This window comes from Cygnus atratus, chromosome 10, assembly GCF_013377495.2.
Source record: "Cygnus atratus isolate AKBS03 ecotype Queensland, Australia chromosome 10, CAtr_DNAZoo_HiC_assembly, whole genome shotgun sequence".
Taxonomy (NCBI): Eukaryota; Metazoa; Chordata; class Aves; order Anseriformes; family Anatidae; genus Cygnus; species Cygnus atratus.
The window spans coordinates 3398874-3416222 of NC_066371.1; positions in this window are offsets into that span (position 1 = coordinate 3398874).

Here is a 17349-nt window from a genome sequence, read left to right on the forward strand (position 1 = left end):
AACGCTGCTTCTTCCTAGCATGGATCACACCTCCAGAGGTTATACCCGCACATCAGAGAATACAGAAAGAAAGCTGAAGCAAAATTGGAGGAAACAATCAGAAAGATTTTATTTTAAACTTATGGCTGGAAGATCAAAAGGTCAACTTCAAGTTTCTTGCGCTTCTTTTACTAACACCACCCTGAGTTAAGCTGCTCTTCTCCGGGGCTAGATGGGGAAAATTTATACATTCTTTGTTATAATTTGACCTTGCAGTGATCTGCAACAATAGGGATTATGGTGTTGTCAGAAGATTATACTGCACCTGTTTCCATGACATTTGTCCCTTGCAGAGAAAGTGTAAATACTGGTGACATCTACCCAGAGCAACGCTTTTTTGTTCCTGTTGAGACAGTTTGGAAGCAACGAAAGAGAAGTAGGAAAAAAGTAATGAAAAAGATAAAAATAAAATCATAAATTGGAAAGCAGTCTACTTTTTCTCCACCTTTCACCTCTCCCAACAAAGCAAAATGAAAAAGATACACAGGAAAAAACAAACAAACAAACAAAACCTACAAGTCAGTAAAGAAAAAAAATGTTGAAAATGTCCAGAGAGAGATGCAGGAACACCCAAGTCATACTGAAAACTGTATCTTTCTCTAAAATACTGGTCATGCCTGGATTAGATATGTCTGACATAAAGGATTCCCAAGTTTGAGCTAACTGACAATATCTATGGGGAAAAAGAGGGAGATGAAAACAGCTATTGTAGACGGATGTTCTGACTCAAGTTAGACATTTCTTAGCAGGGGAGAAATATAATAGCTTTGGAAAGAAAATTAAATAAAGTTATAAAGCATCCTTTACAGAAAGTGTGAAAGACTGGTATCAAAACAACTGAAAAGAAAGCTCGATGCAAGCATGAAACCCCAGTTTCCAAGTAGCAAAATGCGCTCCTTCTGTTCTGTATTAGCATGCCACTAATGACAAATAGGAAAAAAGGGCCTAATAAAGTTATTACTTTTTGCTATTTTTTATTACCTGTAATTTCATACAGACAAGCTCTTCCTGGCTCAGGGCCCTGTAATATTCCTTTGCCACATCCCTTGGCTGTTGATGGGAAATGGGAAACAATCTCGGTCTGTCTCTGTATCACTGAGATATACTGCCTTGGCAGGGACCACATCTGTAACTCCCAGGAAAGGAGTTTTCCTATGAAAAAAACATGGTTTTATTTATTGAACTGCATGGTCTGCCACAAACAAATCTCTAGCTTAAAGAAATGTAGAGATGGAAACCTCTCTTTTAAATAATCTTGAATGCTTTAAACCCATTTTACTTTAGTAACAATATGAAAAGAAATAAATCTGAGTTTTGTAGCTACATGACACCAAAATTACATTGATTTCAACTAGCCTATAAATGCAGTCTCACACTAGGAATGGACAATACTACAAGCATTGCATTGTTTATAGTCCTTACTGTTCCAACACTTTTGACGATTCACATGCAAATGATTTTCTAAACAGCTTACACTAGATTCTGATCCTTTTGATTATGGGTTAGGGTAGTACATTTAATTCTCATCTCTCACTAATCTTTTCTTGGAGGGCTTTTTGTTTGGTTGGTTTGGTTTTGGTGTTTTTTTTTTATTATTATTATTATTATTTTTAGGACCCATGACTATTATTTTTCAAATATGTTCTGTATGTACATGCAATAGGTTTCCCTAAAACAAAAAGAGGTCCACTTTTAGACACTTAGATAAGTTGAGGTATGACACCCAAAAAGAGATATTAAGATAAAGCAATGGATCTTGAAAACTGGACATCTCATAACAGCTATAGTACTGCTGACATCACTCCCTTTCCTGTGGCTTCTAGAAAACAAATCAATGTCCCAAATTCTGTTTTCTGTAAAAACAGTTGGAGGTTTAACACAAAAACATAATTTTTTTTAAATACTCACCAGTTTTTCATCTTCATTCATTCTGATGCACATATTTAAACAGTTTCCACTATTTCAGTTTTCTTGGTCAAGCAGAAATATTTATTATACTTGTTAAAGTTTATATTACCCTGTAGCAAAGCAATTTATCTTTACTGTACATGGGTGATTTTCCTGATTATTAAAATACCATTAAAGTGAAAACTGTTCAACTCACATCACACTTCTAATTTTTTCTTGTTGTTGGATATTGAGCGGAATATAACTACAAAATAATACAGCTGGTTTTTAAATTGAGACATAAGAGTTTAACTAGTGTTGGGCTACTTGAGCATCTACTGCACTGTACCAGGCTCAAGGGACTGAAACTGTTCCCCAGGATTAGATCTTGACTATCACAGCTTGTATCACAGGCATAACAGGGAAGGTGAACATCACCCATCCTGAGCTGGATACAGCAAAAGGAAAAGATAATAAGGCATCTTTCTCAGCTATCATCACTTCACTTGATATGACAGGTAATCACAGCCTGAAACTATTACTTCTAAATTCTTTTCAAATCAGAATGGAATCAGATTTGGAAAATGAGTGAACTTCTGCTCGTAGCCCAGAGGACCAGAGATGTTCTGTCCCAGTGGAACTGGCTGGTATTTCAGGCTGTGTAGTCCTGTGCTACGGAAAACCTTGCATAGAGAACGTGCTCACTTGTTACGTGATTAGTACTACCTGCAGTTCTTACAATTAAGAGCTGGTTCCAGAAATGTAATGGGTCAAAAAGCCCTGAGCCCTCTTCAAGAGGACCATAGGAGTTTGGGGTGACATTCAGTTGTTCTGTCAGAGTGGGTGGCCCACCAGAAAAACACTCTCCAGGGGCAGGAGAAGTTGGGGCTACCCTGCTTCTTCAGCTCTGCTGCAAGCACCCTACAGCCACGGATGGTGCACAGGTGAAGAGCGATGCGCTGTACCTCATGTGCCTGGAGTTTTCTTCCTCTGAATTTAGATGACAGCTTTGGAGAAAGTACAGTCATTTTTAACATTCCCAAGGGATTTCACGTTACAAATGTACGAAGAGGAGAAGTAGGTAAATCTTTTTTTCAAATCAAATAAAAACATATTGTTGGGCTCACATATTCTCTTTGAGTGTAACAGGAATGACAAGAAATGTTGTTGTTGTTTAGAATACCTCCTTTATGTATCTTTTTTTACAGAGACTATGACTTGACTCTAGCTAGAGTTTTACAGACCCAATTTCCAACCAGCAGTGATTATTTATGGCTAACTTGTCAACTTCTGCATGCAGGGAACCACGATGTAAATGCTGACAGCCTACAGCCCATAAAAGCTTCAACGGGTTCTGCAATGAGTTTTGTATTTCTTTTTTAAGCATAACACTTCCTGAGCTCTTTGTGAGAATCCTGTAAAATTAACACACAACAAAATTCAAATGCTTGTAAGCAGATAAGTGTGTTGAGCTTATTATGTCTGTGCCTTTCATTCACTTGCAGTTATATTTTCTCTATCATTTGCTGTCTTTGTATTGATAACTCACATCATTTTAGAGCTGTCATGAAATGAGATTTTCAACAAAACATTTATTTTTCAATCTGAATTCACTGCATTTTAGGTAATATTTCCACATCTTTTTTTCTGAAATTGAAACTCAGGTCAAGTTGTAGACTACTCTTTGCTGGCAACAAACAATTATACAAGTCAGAGTACACGTTTTACTTCTTAATGAGCTGAGTTTTTTCATATTTCATCCTCCCCATTGTCTTAAAACACAGAGGATGGTAATTTAGTTTGCTATACAGAAAATCCCCTCCAGTAAAAAACACATTCTTCTGAAGCTGTAGTGACCAATAGCAAATAAAGTTCAGTTCTTTGGGTGATGTCAAAACAATGCCTGATAGTAACAAAGCCAGTTGCTTTGATTTATATTGCCTTCCTCCAGCAATACAAGCCAGCATTCTGCTTGCCCTTTTCACTGCAGTTGCACATTAAGCTGAATGCTTTAGAGATTTTCTACAACAACTCCCAGATCTCTTTCCTAATCAGTATTCGACACATCTTTCCTTTTAGCAGATGCGCTATTTTTTCCCTTTGTTCCAAGATTCATTGTTCTCCATTAACTGCAGTTGCCATTTATTAGTCCAGATGCAGAAATGATCCAACGACCCCTTATGAGTCGATGTGTGTTCACCCACCCACACGTCTGTGCACCAGCACGCAATAGGCCCTTGGATCATCACATATTTAAATATATGCACTGAAACTATAGACTGTTTACATGAGATTTATGATGTTTCTGAAATGTACATAGGATAATGAAATGGGATTTTGATCTGTTAAAAGTGAACCTGCTTCAAAGCTAAAAATGCGCTCTTCTGGGCTTTGAGAGTAATAAAACAATACATAGAAGCAGATCCTCAGCTGGTAAAAAAGCTTGTTAGAATTAACGCTGTGTTGATTTACACCAGGTAAGAGTGTGATCAATTAAATCTGTGCTGTGAACTATATAATTTTTTAATGAAAAATTTAAATCTAATAATTCTTGGCCACACTACTTGTTTTTGGGGAGGAAAAAAAGAAGAATGGAAACACTGGGAGAAACCATTCTTGAAATTCAGACAAATTGGTAGGAAATGGAGTGTGTAATGCTTAAATATTCAAACTATTGATAATATAAACAGGTGGCAACCATATAATATAAAGTACATTAACTTGGAATTCTGTAGACACTTGGAAGATAGGAAAATAGGATTTCACATCGTATTAGTTCAGTGGTCCATGAAGTCTTATATCCTTCTTTCAACATTGGCTAGTAGATAATTCTTCAGTGGAAGGGAATCCCGCCCCTCATAATGCATTCAGAAATATGAAATGCTGTAAGATAGAAGCGGCAGGAAAATAAAGGACAAGACAGTAGCGAGAAAATTGGAAAAAGCCAAACATACGAGGTCACAGTTTTAATAAAGAGGAAAGAATCATTGTCTTAAAAACAGGCTCACTTGAGCATAGGACAGCTATAAGTATACAGTGCTTTCTACCTCCCAGATTACTAACTCATCTCATCCCCCCCATCAACAACACTGCCTATAATTTATGATCGCAGTGGCCTTTGTGAATAAAGATGTTTCCACTTCATAAAATCAACAGCATTATTAGAACCCTCTCTTCCCCATCACCTAGCAGGGGCAGCAGGGATAGAAACTCAATGAACCTCCCTTTGTGACTGTTCCTCCAAAAGGGCACTGAGCCATAGTCAGGGGATGGCTGGGAAGCCAATATCAAATCGGCTGAAATACTGGCTTAGCTACCATATAAATAAAACTGCATTTATATTCAGTTAAATGTTGTGCCATGTTCTGACAGCTAATACTTGCAGTTGCCAGGGGTTGTGAATAAATAAAATTAATCTGCAGTCATTTTCACACCAGAAACTGCTGTTTAAACAAAACTAAAAAATACTTTCCATCCCTAACATTGACATGTTTCTAACATCTACACCTGTGCTTTTCTGTCCTGAGCAGGTTTCCTTTGTGCCAACATTCTCAGAAGACCCATAGCCCCTTTGCAAGCATCCTTCCAAGCCAGGTTGGGTTGCTACAAAAGGAGCAGCTCCTGCTTCAGCAGCCTAAGTGCTCTCCTCAACTGCAGGAGGACAGCAAGCCACAGAGAGGCAAGGTGGGGACCCGAACCCCACCTGGAACTGGCAGAAGCCTCCACAAAACCCTTCAACCCCTTTCTATCAGATCCAGGAGAAGAAAACAAAGAAGGGAAAGGAATTAGGTTGGTCCGGGACTGCTGACATTGACAGACCTGCTTTCTAATGAACATTGAGCCAGGCCCTCAAAGAGATTTCTTCAGCATTTTTCTCCCTGACTGCTCTCTTGGAATTAATCACATTTCAACTCTCTTGTAATTGCTAGCAGGTAAGAGAGATACCACTGACAACTGTGCTAAGCTTAAAGCACATAAGGGCACAGGGCTGTAAGCGTGTGCCTCTAGAGACAAACAAATGATGCTGGAGGGTAGCAGAGAGCATGGCCAGTGGTACTGATGGTGGGAGAAGGCCCTATACTGTACATGAAAGGAGTCGCCACTGCACTTTCTGCACTTTCAAAAGGTCTGCAGCAACCTGCTTACTTTATCTATTTCAGCCCAGGAAAGATGAAAGTATTTATCCATATTTTTTCTGTTACAAAGATTCAAAGTTGCCTTTTACTGCCGTGGGACCATATGTGAATAGAACACATTACAGCACTGATCACATTAATCTCCAGAGAGCTGCTATAAGACACGTGATCAGAAACATTCAGATAATGGCAATTATTCTCATGAGCCTGGGACCATACGAACCTGAGAAGGGAGGCTATGGATGGGGCTGTGTTAGATTATCCCAAGCAACTGAAAATAAAACAGCTTACTACACTCCTGTCTTCAACACTATTTGAAATCAGTTAGCATTGAGCAGCAGCTTTGGTGGAGCACCGAGGACTATCCCCAGCCCTATGCACATTTTGGTTTCCTCTACCCTTCCAGAGGGGACAAAACACATGCAAGTCAGGGGAAGCATCTCAGTAATGAAGAGAAAATTGTTTCTTTGTATGTAAACTAAAATGACAGTATTTTCCTGCTAGATCTAGGGACAGACCCTCGTTAAACAGCATAGCCAGTTCTTTCTTTTGTTCCCAAATGATTATTTTACAACACACAAAAATAAAATGACAATTTACAGTGCAATGGCTACAGAACTGTAAAGCATTTTAAAAGCTGAATTCAGGCAGAAGCTAATGATGCAGCAGATTTACTAAGCCAGATCTAGGCATATGATACAAAAATATACTGTCCAATAGTTTTTTGTTGTTTTTGTTGTTGTTTTCTCTTAATATATTTTGGATACAACGGCGCACACAGCAGCATCATTTAATATATTAAATGATCCATCTTGTCATGTTACGGCTTCATCTGATATGATCCATTGCTTTACAGCACACTACTATGCATATAGAAAAAAAACTAGCTTGTAATAAATTACCACTGCAACTATTTACTTTTCAGTATCTATTTACTTTCACGTTTAGCCCATGCCAGCATGAGTCCATCTGCAAAAAAGCATGTCCCTTTCTGAATATTTGTGACCACTTTATCAGCATGGACCACAAGATGTTGTGATCTCTCTGCTAGACAACAAATATTCAATACACAACCAGTAGACCTGAAGTCTCGCTAACAGACTTTAGCGCTGGAAGAATCTTGGTCCGTCTTTGCAGGCGATGAGTGAGTCAAATCCCACAGCTGCCAGGAAGAGAACAAAATCACTGGGAGAGGCAGTCCTAGTTCCTTTTCATGTTCCTTTCATGGAAAGTTTCTTTCATGATATTTGCTCCACTCTTGAAGTATCTACTTGATAAAGAGCTTAAGCCTAAATCTTACGTGTGGTCGTTGTGCCTTTCCTATAGCAGAGAGCAGCTGGATATTCCAAGAAGAGCATTGCTCCTTCACACAACCCAAAACTGTGTAGCAAAGGGATTGACCCTGACAATCATGGCTGGGAAGGTATAATTTAAAGGAAATCTGGCGATGTTCTAAAAACAGATCTCACAGAAATGTTATAACAGGGCAGGCAAGAGAAACCTTCTAATTTATGTATCAACAGGCTGTTCTCCAGTTCAGGTGCGGATATAAACACAGTTCCAGATCAAGACTAAAATCTCTTCCATTTCTTATACCAGAATTCTTAAACAGTTTTTCCTCCCCCTCCCATTGTAAATGACATCTTTTGATATGTTATCACATTTTCTCATACAAATTCCATTGAAAGAGTGGAATGGCATAACAAAACACCAAATTATTCCTGCTACATTCAGCAACTAAAATTAAAGAGTTTTTTCTCCTACTTGATCATAATTGTAATATTTCAGATTCTTTCTACAAAGAGCAGAATTCAATGGCTGTTATGGATTTTTCACCCCCTTAGAGAATTTCCGCAAAATTCAATTATTTTTGGAGACTGCTTGAGTTTATATCTCACAGTTATGATGAATTACCTATTGTACTGGCTGACTTAAAAACAATACACAAAAATCAATTTTTTGACAAAAGGAAAGACACAGAGAATTCAGGACTGGCACACACTGTCTTTGTCCTGATTTTAAAATGAGCTAATTTCAATCTCTTTGCCATTTAAAACCACTTTCTGTAACAGCATCTGATTACATTTTAGCTGTTTAGGTTTCCTATAGAGATTGACTTTGCCAACAAGATGATTTGCCATCAAGAAATTGTAATTAACTTAATGAACTCTGTCTTTTAAACAGTTGGAGATTTTAGAGCTAAGAGTAATGATTATCACAAGTATCAAAGAATTTTGTTTTAAACATACATATTCAGTGCCAGATATAAGCAATATGCATGCTATGATTTTCATGCTCAGATGTGACAGTGGTATTTAGGATTGTTGACTGTCTAAAGTAAGAATAATTTTATGCATCAAATAATAGCAATAGTAACGACAATAAATAACACTGAAAATGGAATTTAAGTAATGTCATTTATAACCATGTGTTTTACAGCTCAAATGTGCTAATAAAAGAAAAACATGGCACCAGACTAGAGCTAGTGCTCTTCTGTGAAGCCCTGAGACAGAGTTTGAAAGCAACTTTTCATTCTATCCGTGAATCTAAGAACAGATTAGATCACACACTTTAGGCTTGAGTAGCATATAAATTGTCAAGAAAAAATATAGGTAGCCTGAAGCTACCAATAAAAATTGCACTACTGCCAAATGCTCAGACTTTGTGAACCAGCTGATCTTTTTCCCCCTCTAGAAGGATTTTCATATTAATCTCATGCTAAACAAATCAAAAAGTATTGCACTAGTAAAACCTGACTTGGCGTACTGCTGTGATTTTACACAGCAAACACTCAACCTGTTCTCATCCCTAGACAACCAGATGTTATGTTTTTGTGTGTCAGGAGAACAACTCTAGTCATTGAGCAGACAGAAAAAAAAAAAAGACTAAAAAAGGCATCTTTTTCAGGATGAACTGTAATACGGCCAAGCTGCCGTACCTCGCACCTCCTGGCCATGTGGTTAAAACAAGCACCAGAGCACTTTGTACTCCCAACTTTGTGGGAACAGAAACACCAACACACTTGCCACTGTGGAGTTAGGCTTCAAATGAGGCTGAAATGATTATGTGATCTAAAACAATTAGTTTCCTGAGAATGGGCTTGAATGGGAGTGACACTGAGCAGCGACCAAGGAAATATTCCTCTAAGACAGGCATGCAGCGTGCCCTCCCTCTGAGCAAGGCTGATAGTGGTCTCCACTAGAGGCCCAGATCTTTGTCTCAATTTTATTATGAAGAACATCAGCTCTGAATGTAATTTCCTACACAGTGGAATCAGTGTTAAGGAATGGCATAAATATTTATCATCTGCTTTCTTGAGAAAGTGGCCACTGCACCTTTTTGTCATTAGTGGTGAGCTCAGCCTTAGCAGTGCAGCACAGGAGATCATCCCAGCAGTGCAGCTCTGCTGAGTCTCTCTGAGGCATTTGGACAGTCATTGACCGCCTGGGGTTCACCTTTCCTCTGAGAAAAATAGGTATTGAGTGAGAAGGAACGATACATCTCGAAGTAAGGCATGCATGGCTTGCATTGAAATCGCAATGCTGATTTCAATGGGTTACCTCATCTCAGGCACTTTGGAAAGACAGTTCTCAAAAGACAATCAACATTTCCTGAGAAAGATCAGTCTCCCTGCCATTGCAGTCTCCCTGCTTCATGCTGAGCGCCTCTCAGGATAGAGCTAACTTTTATGGCTTAGGTGAAGAGATGCATCAAAAACGTGTTTGTTTTCCACCCAAGCAAGCCAGCATTTATTCTGTCTCAGGTTTTTGTTATTGCTAAGATACAGATATTCACATTCTAAGAAACATGTTCCAGTTTTTAATGTCACTCCACAGACCTCATGCCATAACACGCACACAATAAAGTCACTGAAAATCAAAAAATTTACATCTTATGCATGGATGTAACTTTGTATGAACAAACAAAGCCTTCCCCAGTGGCTCCTACATTGGTGAGTTTCTAGAGGGAAGCAGTGAGCAATTCCTAAACTCACCAAAGGTAAAAACCAAAAGTTTTCTTACTGCCTAAAGCTGCTGCAGGAAGCGCACCATGAATTGTAGATTAAATCTGACTTCTCTTGGGTTTCTGTGGCACACAGAATTAAAACTTGTGTAAAGCCCTATAACATCATGGAAGAAAGAGATAAAAGCTACAAGACAGTAAATATTCTCAAAAAAAGACAGCTGTGCATAAAAGTACAGCTCACATCTAAAGTAACTGAAGCCCAGAGACTTGCCCTGGACTTGAGCAACAAGATTTTTGTTGTGGTCTTCTTCCAGGAAAAAAAAAAAAAAGCAATGAATGAATTCATCATTTGTGAGACAAAGTAAAATATTCCCTTCCCTGTTTTAAAATGTACATACAAGCATCCACACACAGGCACACAATTTGGGGGAATGAAGACAAATCCTGACATGGTGAAGTGCAACCAGCTGATGATATTCTAAGACATGTACCTCGAGGGCAGAAATCAGCCCTAGCGGCCGGGCAGGCTTCCCCTGCCATCACTCACCTCTGCTGATAAGCAGTCTTGCCAGCGGCGTTACGGGGCTGCTCCTGGAGCTGCTCCTGCAGCTTATCTCAGCTGCCTTCATTTCTGTGAAATCCTGGCTGCAAATGTAACAGCTCACTTACTTTCTGTAAGGTTTTCTAAAAATCAGGACACCTATGACAGCCACTGTTCAGCAAATGTACTTTTTTTACCTTTTCCTAGAAAACAATTACCAAGAAAATGATCAGAACAGATGTAATTTATGTGGACAATCAAATACGTTGCAATGTAGCTACGGTACGAGACAGGCTCAGCACCTCCATGTACTGAAAGAGGAAAGATCAAGAGTTATTATGCTCAAGAGGATAAGGACAAGGTTGTCACCATTCAGCACCATTCCCCTACATTGCCAGGGGCAGGCACATTTCCATACGGCTGGTAACATTAATTAAGATTGCCTTTTAGGGAATTCCTGAAGGGATCCATGCTATCCCAGAAGTTAAACACTGCATAAGCAGAAGCATGCAAACAGTGCAGTTTTAAAATTTGTGAGGCAGAACACCATCCCACCTACATCAAAATAAATAAATAAGAGATGAAAGAAGAGAAGAAACAAAGCCACAGAGAGAAGAAATATGAAAATCACATCCTTTTAGTAATATCTTTACTGTTGTTCATAGATATGTTCCAGCATCTACCTACCTGCTTCAAACATTCGTGTTTTTTTTTTTTTTTTTTTTTCCTATCAAGAAAAACGGAGAGGAATTCTGAAAATAGAAGTAAAGCAGGCATCAGTGAGGGCTGCAACTGCCCTACAAACAGTATCCACCCAGGACAGGCAATGGCCATTTTTCCTTTTCTCAGAGGTTATGATACTTCCTCACTGTTTGGTTTCTCTCCATTCTCATTAAATGATACTAAACCTAACTTTTTGATAAAAATCGCAGTCTGAGTCTCCAGCAAAGGGACTGCTCTCCTGACTTGGCACCTTCTGCTTTCATAATAAAGTAGGGAAATAAAAAAAAAAAAAAAAAAAAAAAAAAAAAAAAAAAGGATAAATGCAAAAGCAGAACTGGTAAAAATCAAATGCCTCTATTAGAAGTGTTCCCCCAGTCTTCTGAAAGCCTTTGTGAGTTTTATTAAAACAAATCTTACAGACTAGTCCTGGATAGCTGACACAGCTGATGGGGTGGAGGAGTGGTGGCATGAGGGAACCCCAAGCCCTGCACTTGCAGCCCCTGCCAGAAGAAGGGAAGGAGGTGAGCATCGCTGCACTCCAGCAAGCTCTCAGCAATGCACGGGCCCCTTGAGGGCTGTTAGAGGTTCATAAAAATCAGATTAGGTCAGCTTCAGCTGGGGACGTGTGAGCCATGGGGCTGCTATTGAGCTATGTCAAAGCCACCAACATTCACCTTTGCCCTTTCTCCTGTGGTGACGCTGCTCAAACACAAGTACTGGATCTCCTTCTAACCTGGATTTGGAGACTTTCAGCTCCTGTAAATCTTCATCACAGACACCTGCATAACGTCAGGGCTACTGCGTGCGTGCTAGGAAGAAAAGCGTGCTCTGACCTTAAACACTGTAGTCTCCTGGGCTTACTTCCAGTGCCTCCCTATGTGTTCCCATTTGGGGAAAGCTTGAATTTTCCACCGGCTTTGAACACACAAATAAACCAGCTCACCAGCTTCAGAAGCACCCGTAGACTCATAAACAGTTAGCTGCAGCTGTCATTTCACACAAATGTTTCTCACTGTGATCAACTGGAAATGCAATGTGTTCCTCATTGAAATCATGCTTAATTGCAGCTAATTCCGGTGCTATCAGAGGAAACGTTTGCACATTTCCTTATCGCGGCCCCACTGGCAGACACTGACATTGGTTTCCCATTTATTTCATACCCAGTTCAAAGCTGCCTTCCTTGAAATTCTCCACAGACCATTTCCAGTCATCTTCACAGATCTTGTGCCCATGCTAGTTTTCATTGAAGTCACTCGGCAAATTTCCATTGATTTTAATTGGACAGGCTGTTTAACCTTTTTTCGTCTGGCAATGAAACATGCTAACAAACAATTCAAAATCACATAGCTTGGGTCTCTTATTTTATGGCAATACTGAACATCAGCTCATATCCATCCTATGTTTTACAGATATTTACAAATAACCACCCTTTCATGCATTTTTCTCTTGATATATACACCGCTTGTGAAACTGAATTTTGCTTTGAGATTTGCTTGAACAGGACTTTTGAAAACAAAAAAGTACTTTGCATTATATGTTATACTGACATATAATGTATTATATCTTGATTAGTTTGTCTAGTAGTCCCTCCCCTGACCCCAGGAATAATATCATAATTCTCACATAATTATGAAAATGGTAGAACATACCACAAGCACTCAGACTGTCAAAGTTTATTCTTATATTTTGTTTTAATGCTGTCCAAAGTACCAGACTATCTGAACCCCCAGACTTGCTTCCATGCAATGGAGAATTATAGGAGGGTGAAAAAAGAACATCTACATGGTCCTCATCCTTTTCAAGCTAATTGGAAATAAAAGAAGAGAACAGGAAGATGGCTGGAGAAGTCCTGTCGGGTGGCAGTGGTGAAGGAGACTTGCCAAGTCCCACAATAAAATGCCTCAACTCCAGGCATCTCCCAGGGCTGACACTCCCTTCCTGCCTTCCATTCCCTCTTGGGAAGGAGGATTCCTTACCTTTGTCAAGTTCTATGAATATTTTGCTTGCAGTGTTAACAAAGGTCTGATTTCACTCAAGGGCTGTGACTGAGCCTATTCAGGGTGGTTATTATGACTGCAGGAGCATACGCCAAGAGTAAGATGCCTTCCATGGTAATGAAAAGAAAACCACAACAAAAGAAGTCCAGAAAGTTCAAGTCTACCTCAGATTCATTGGTTTCTGTGCTATTCTTTCAGGCTATTCATTTACTCACAATGAACTGCTGCAGAATTTGAACACATTTGCTCTGTTTTTTCCTCTATACAAAACAAGGTTGATTCAATGAAGAAAAAAGAGCCAGGCTGCCTCTTTGAGATTCAAGTATCTTGATACAGATACTACCCAACAGATAAGTGAAGTTCATTAATTACCTGGATTGCTCACAAAATTAAGTCCTACTAGCATCAAATTCCAAAATATTTGTCTCTGAAAGAGCAGTACTTAATAGGCAGTGCTGAACGTTTAATATTCCTCTACATCCAATAGAACGTTTATTGCATAGGTCTGTCATGATATTACTGGGAAGGATTAGATTAAAAAGCTAACCATCTGTAAACTGAGCCACGTTTTTAATGGGAAAAAATAAAAGCTAGCAATCATGTGGTGAAGTGCACCAAAATGTTAACTACTTACAGCCACATGCTTCTGAACTAGTGGATAGGGTGATGCAGATAAGGTCTAATAAAATATATTTACAGATAGCAGAAGTGTCATTGATAGAACTGGAAATTAAATTCCAATGGTAAAATACTGAGAATAAGTGATGATAACCAAACTTGAAAGAATGATGTTTCTCTTTCTGGTTTCAGGAGCTGGCTATTAAAAAAAAAAGAAAAAAAGAAAAAAGAAAAGTCCAAGTGATGTGAATGAGCATGTAGAAACAAAGTCAAACAAATGAACAAACAAACAAAAACTATCATCACATTCCTCATAAAATGTGGAGCTCATGGCTCATAGAGCCTTCCTTAATACAGAAGGAAATCAGTTCTGGTTTTAATCTAATGAATCCCAAAATTAGGTTCTCAAAGTCACACGGAGCAGTCCTGATGAGACCCCCTAGCTTTTGCTTCTTACTCTTCAATACAAAATGTCCTCTCAAATGCCATAATGAGAGCTTGCAGGAATGAGAGTCTGGGGAATTTTAAAGTGTTAGAAACATGCAACTATTGTGGATTAGTATTCCACACAGGGCCATCATTTGCAGTGTTTGCACTCATTTTAACATTCCTTTTAAATTAAAGGCACAATAGGTAAGCTGGCAGCATGCAGATAGCTTAAAGAGTTTAAGACATCCTTATTCATAGTTTTAATTTTTATAACAGAAGCTATTTAGAACCCAATTTTTGTGCTCTTTGAAAGGTAACGGGATTTGTTCTGAACACTAAATTCAGCAGGAAACCAACAGGTAATTTGGATTAATGGGTTTGCATATTTTAAATACAAATAATACGAGTTAATAATATCCCTTCAGATATTCAAACGTACCTTGAAATACAGACATCTAGCTGTGTAGGAAAGGCTACAATGGAACAAAACTGTAATCACTATGGAATAGGCATGGCAGAAACGTGCCACAGTCCTGAAGTAGATCCAGGAGAGCGCTGCTGCACTCAAATGCATGCAGCTGGGGGCAGGTGAAAGATGCAGACACTACTCAGTAGGGTACTTTTCGGTAGAACTTGGGAAGTTGAAGTGTATAAAGGTAATCAGACATTTAGCAAAATAATAAAAAAAATAATAATAAAAAAAATCTAAAGCCTGTGGAGTCTGTCAGCAGCAAACACTGAAGGAAGGCTCAACTCATGCTATAAAGGTGTCCCTTCCATTTGTAATTCTAAGTCCAGGCCCATCTTCAGAGGTTGATTGAAATTCTGAGAAATTAGCATGCATTTGATATATTCTGTTTTATAGTCTGGTGGTTTCTAGTAGTGATGGCCCAGGTTTGCTTTCCCTCTCTGTCTGAAGAAGATCTAACAAGTCAGAGGAAAATATATTGCCAAAGAGCAATGGGACACTGTGAACTCAGCCAGAGGTGAAGGATGCTCTTTGCTTAGAGTAAGGCAGGGAAAGTGGGGCTTTCCTCTTATCTCACTATTGTGTCGTTGTACCAAAGGCAACTGCTGCTGTTGCCACCTCGAAAGAAAAGGTCATAGAGCAAGCCCCTGAGAAGACTTGTTGCCCACCACAGCCCAGCCTGCATGGTAGGGACAGTGACCAGCTCAGGTGTATGGCATGGATTGCCTGCTCCTTTGGGGGCAACTCTAGGCATGGAATATTAGCATCAAAGGCAAGGTGACACATTCATTTCTTTCTCTGTCTTGGTGCCTTAAAAAATTCCTGTCCCTTCCACAGTGTTTAAGTTGCTGACTGTAGGTGCCTATGAGCACATTTGCAACGGAGCGTCACAAGTTCTACTTGCTAAGTAGTACAGTGCCACAATCTAGGGGGAAGGAAAAAAAAAACAACAATCCAAACAAACTTACCCTATTATCTTGCTGTCAATTATCCTTGATGGGTAATTGCACCAGTGGCCAGAGGGAAATGCCAGCAGGTGTAATTGCTGGCTTCTTTTTCTGAGGTTATAACCTCAGACTTGCACACCCTGTTGTCAGGTACGCGCACACACAAAACATTGAATGAATTATAAGTTTCTGCCCTGCATAAATAAGGAAGCTTTTAATTTAAACTGGATAATTTTACTTGCTAAAACCATTTTACTTCCACTGCTTCTCTAACCATGCTGGGTGATAGGAGCGAAGACCTTTACAAACCATGTGGTCTCTTGTTAGAACATACAGGTGCTAGTACAGAATATCATAAGAAAAAGCATTTGTGTGGAAAAATGTTGCATGCTGAGTTGACAAGAATCTACTTGTGCATATCACAAAAAAGTACAGGGTAGTTTAAAACTGACAATCCATTACTAGAAATCCATCTTTTGCTTAGGATGATAAAACAAGATTGAATTATAGATTTCACAGCAGCAATTCCTACATTCTGCATTTAAATCCACACCTTCTGCTTCCCCAAAGCTTTTTAATCCATTCATTTGAAATGAATGTTCATGCTTAAAAATTGCCTCAGTTTATGAACATTTTCATTTTAGGAAACACGACAACACAATCCCCCAAATTGTTCAGAGACCTTGTTAAAAGGAGCGCTCTCATCAAAACCTAATTTTCAACATTTATTTATTTATGGTCAGCTTGATTTGTAAACAAGTGCATGCCCCAAGTGTGCAGCTGCATTTCCTCCTTAATTCAAATTTGCTGAGTGTGTTCATATGTAGTTATACTTTGGGCAAGATTCTGATTTTAGACGCTTGCATGCACATATGAATGAACATGAAGCCCTCCTAATCCAGTTTGCCTCACAAACAAATGGGATGTTTGCTATCCACATTCTCCCACTAAATTAAATCTGTCCTATATGAAGTGATTTAAAATTGAGATTTCCATTCTCTGTACTCTGATCATCACTTTATCTCACAGTTCAACATCTGTAAATATTGGCCAGTTTCTTCAAACTGATTTTACCCCAGAGAGGGATACCAGCACGAGCCCAAATCCTGATTGTTGCTGTTTTCTGCTCATTTCACTTTGATAATTCAGCTATAAATAAAAACACTTCAACCAGTCAAAAGCTTGCTGGACTGAGCAGCCTGGGCCAAACCTCGTGTCACTCTTCCTAAATAGCCGGCCCAAACTTGCAAACAGATGTGTGTGTGGGAGAGAGAAAGACTTCCTAACTCTCAGCAATAAATCTGAAAAAAGTTAAACATTCAAACTCCACCAAATGTTAATCAGTCTGCCACCTTTTGTTGTTCTTATGAATGACTGTAGTCAGGCTATTTAAAGCAAGTGATGCATTCAGTTGTTAATTGTAAGTGCCCATTGAGGGTACCTCAAATGAACCACAAACTCCCTTCAGTTCTCATCCCCCCTTCCCAGCAAAGGGCTGGACAGACTTTTAGAAAGTACAAGAAGTTCATCAACTAAGCCAACAGAGTCCTTCAGAAATTATTATTGAGGGCAATCTTGGAGGAAAGAGGAAACACAA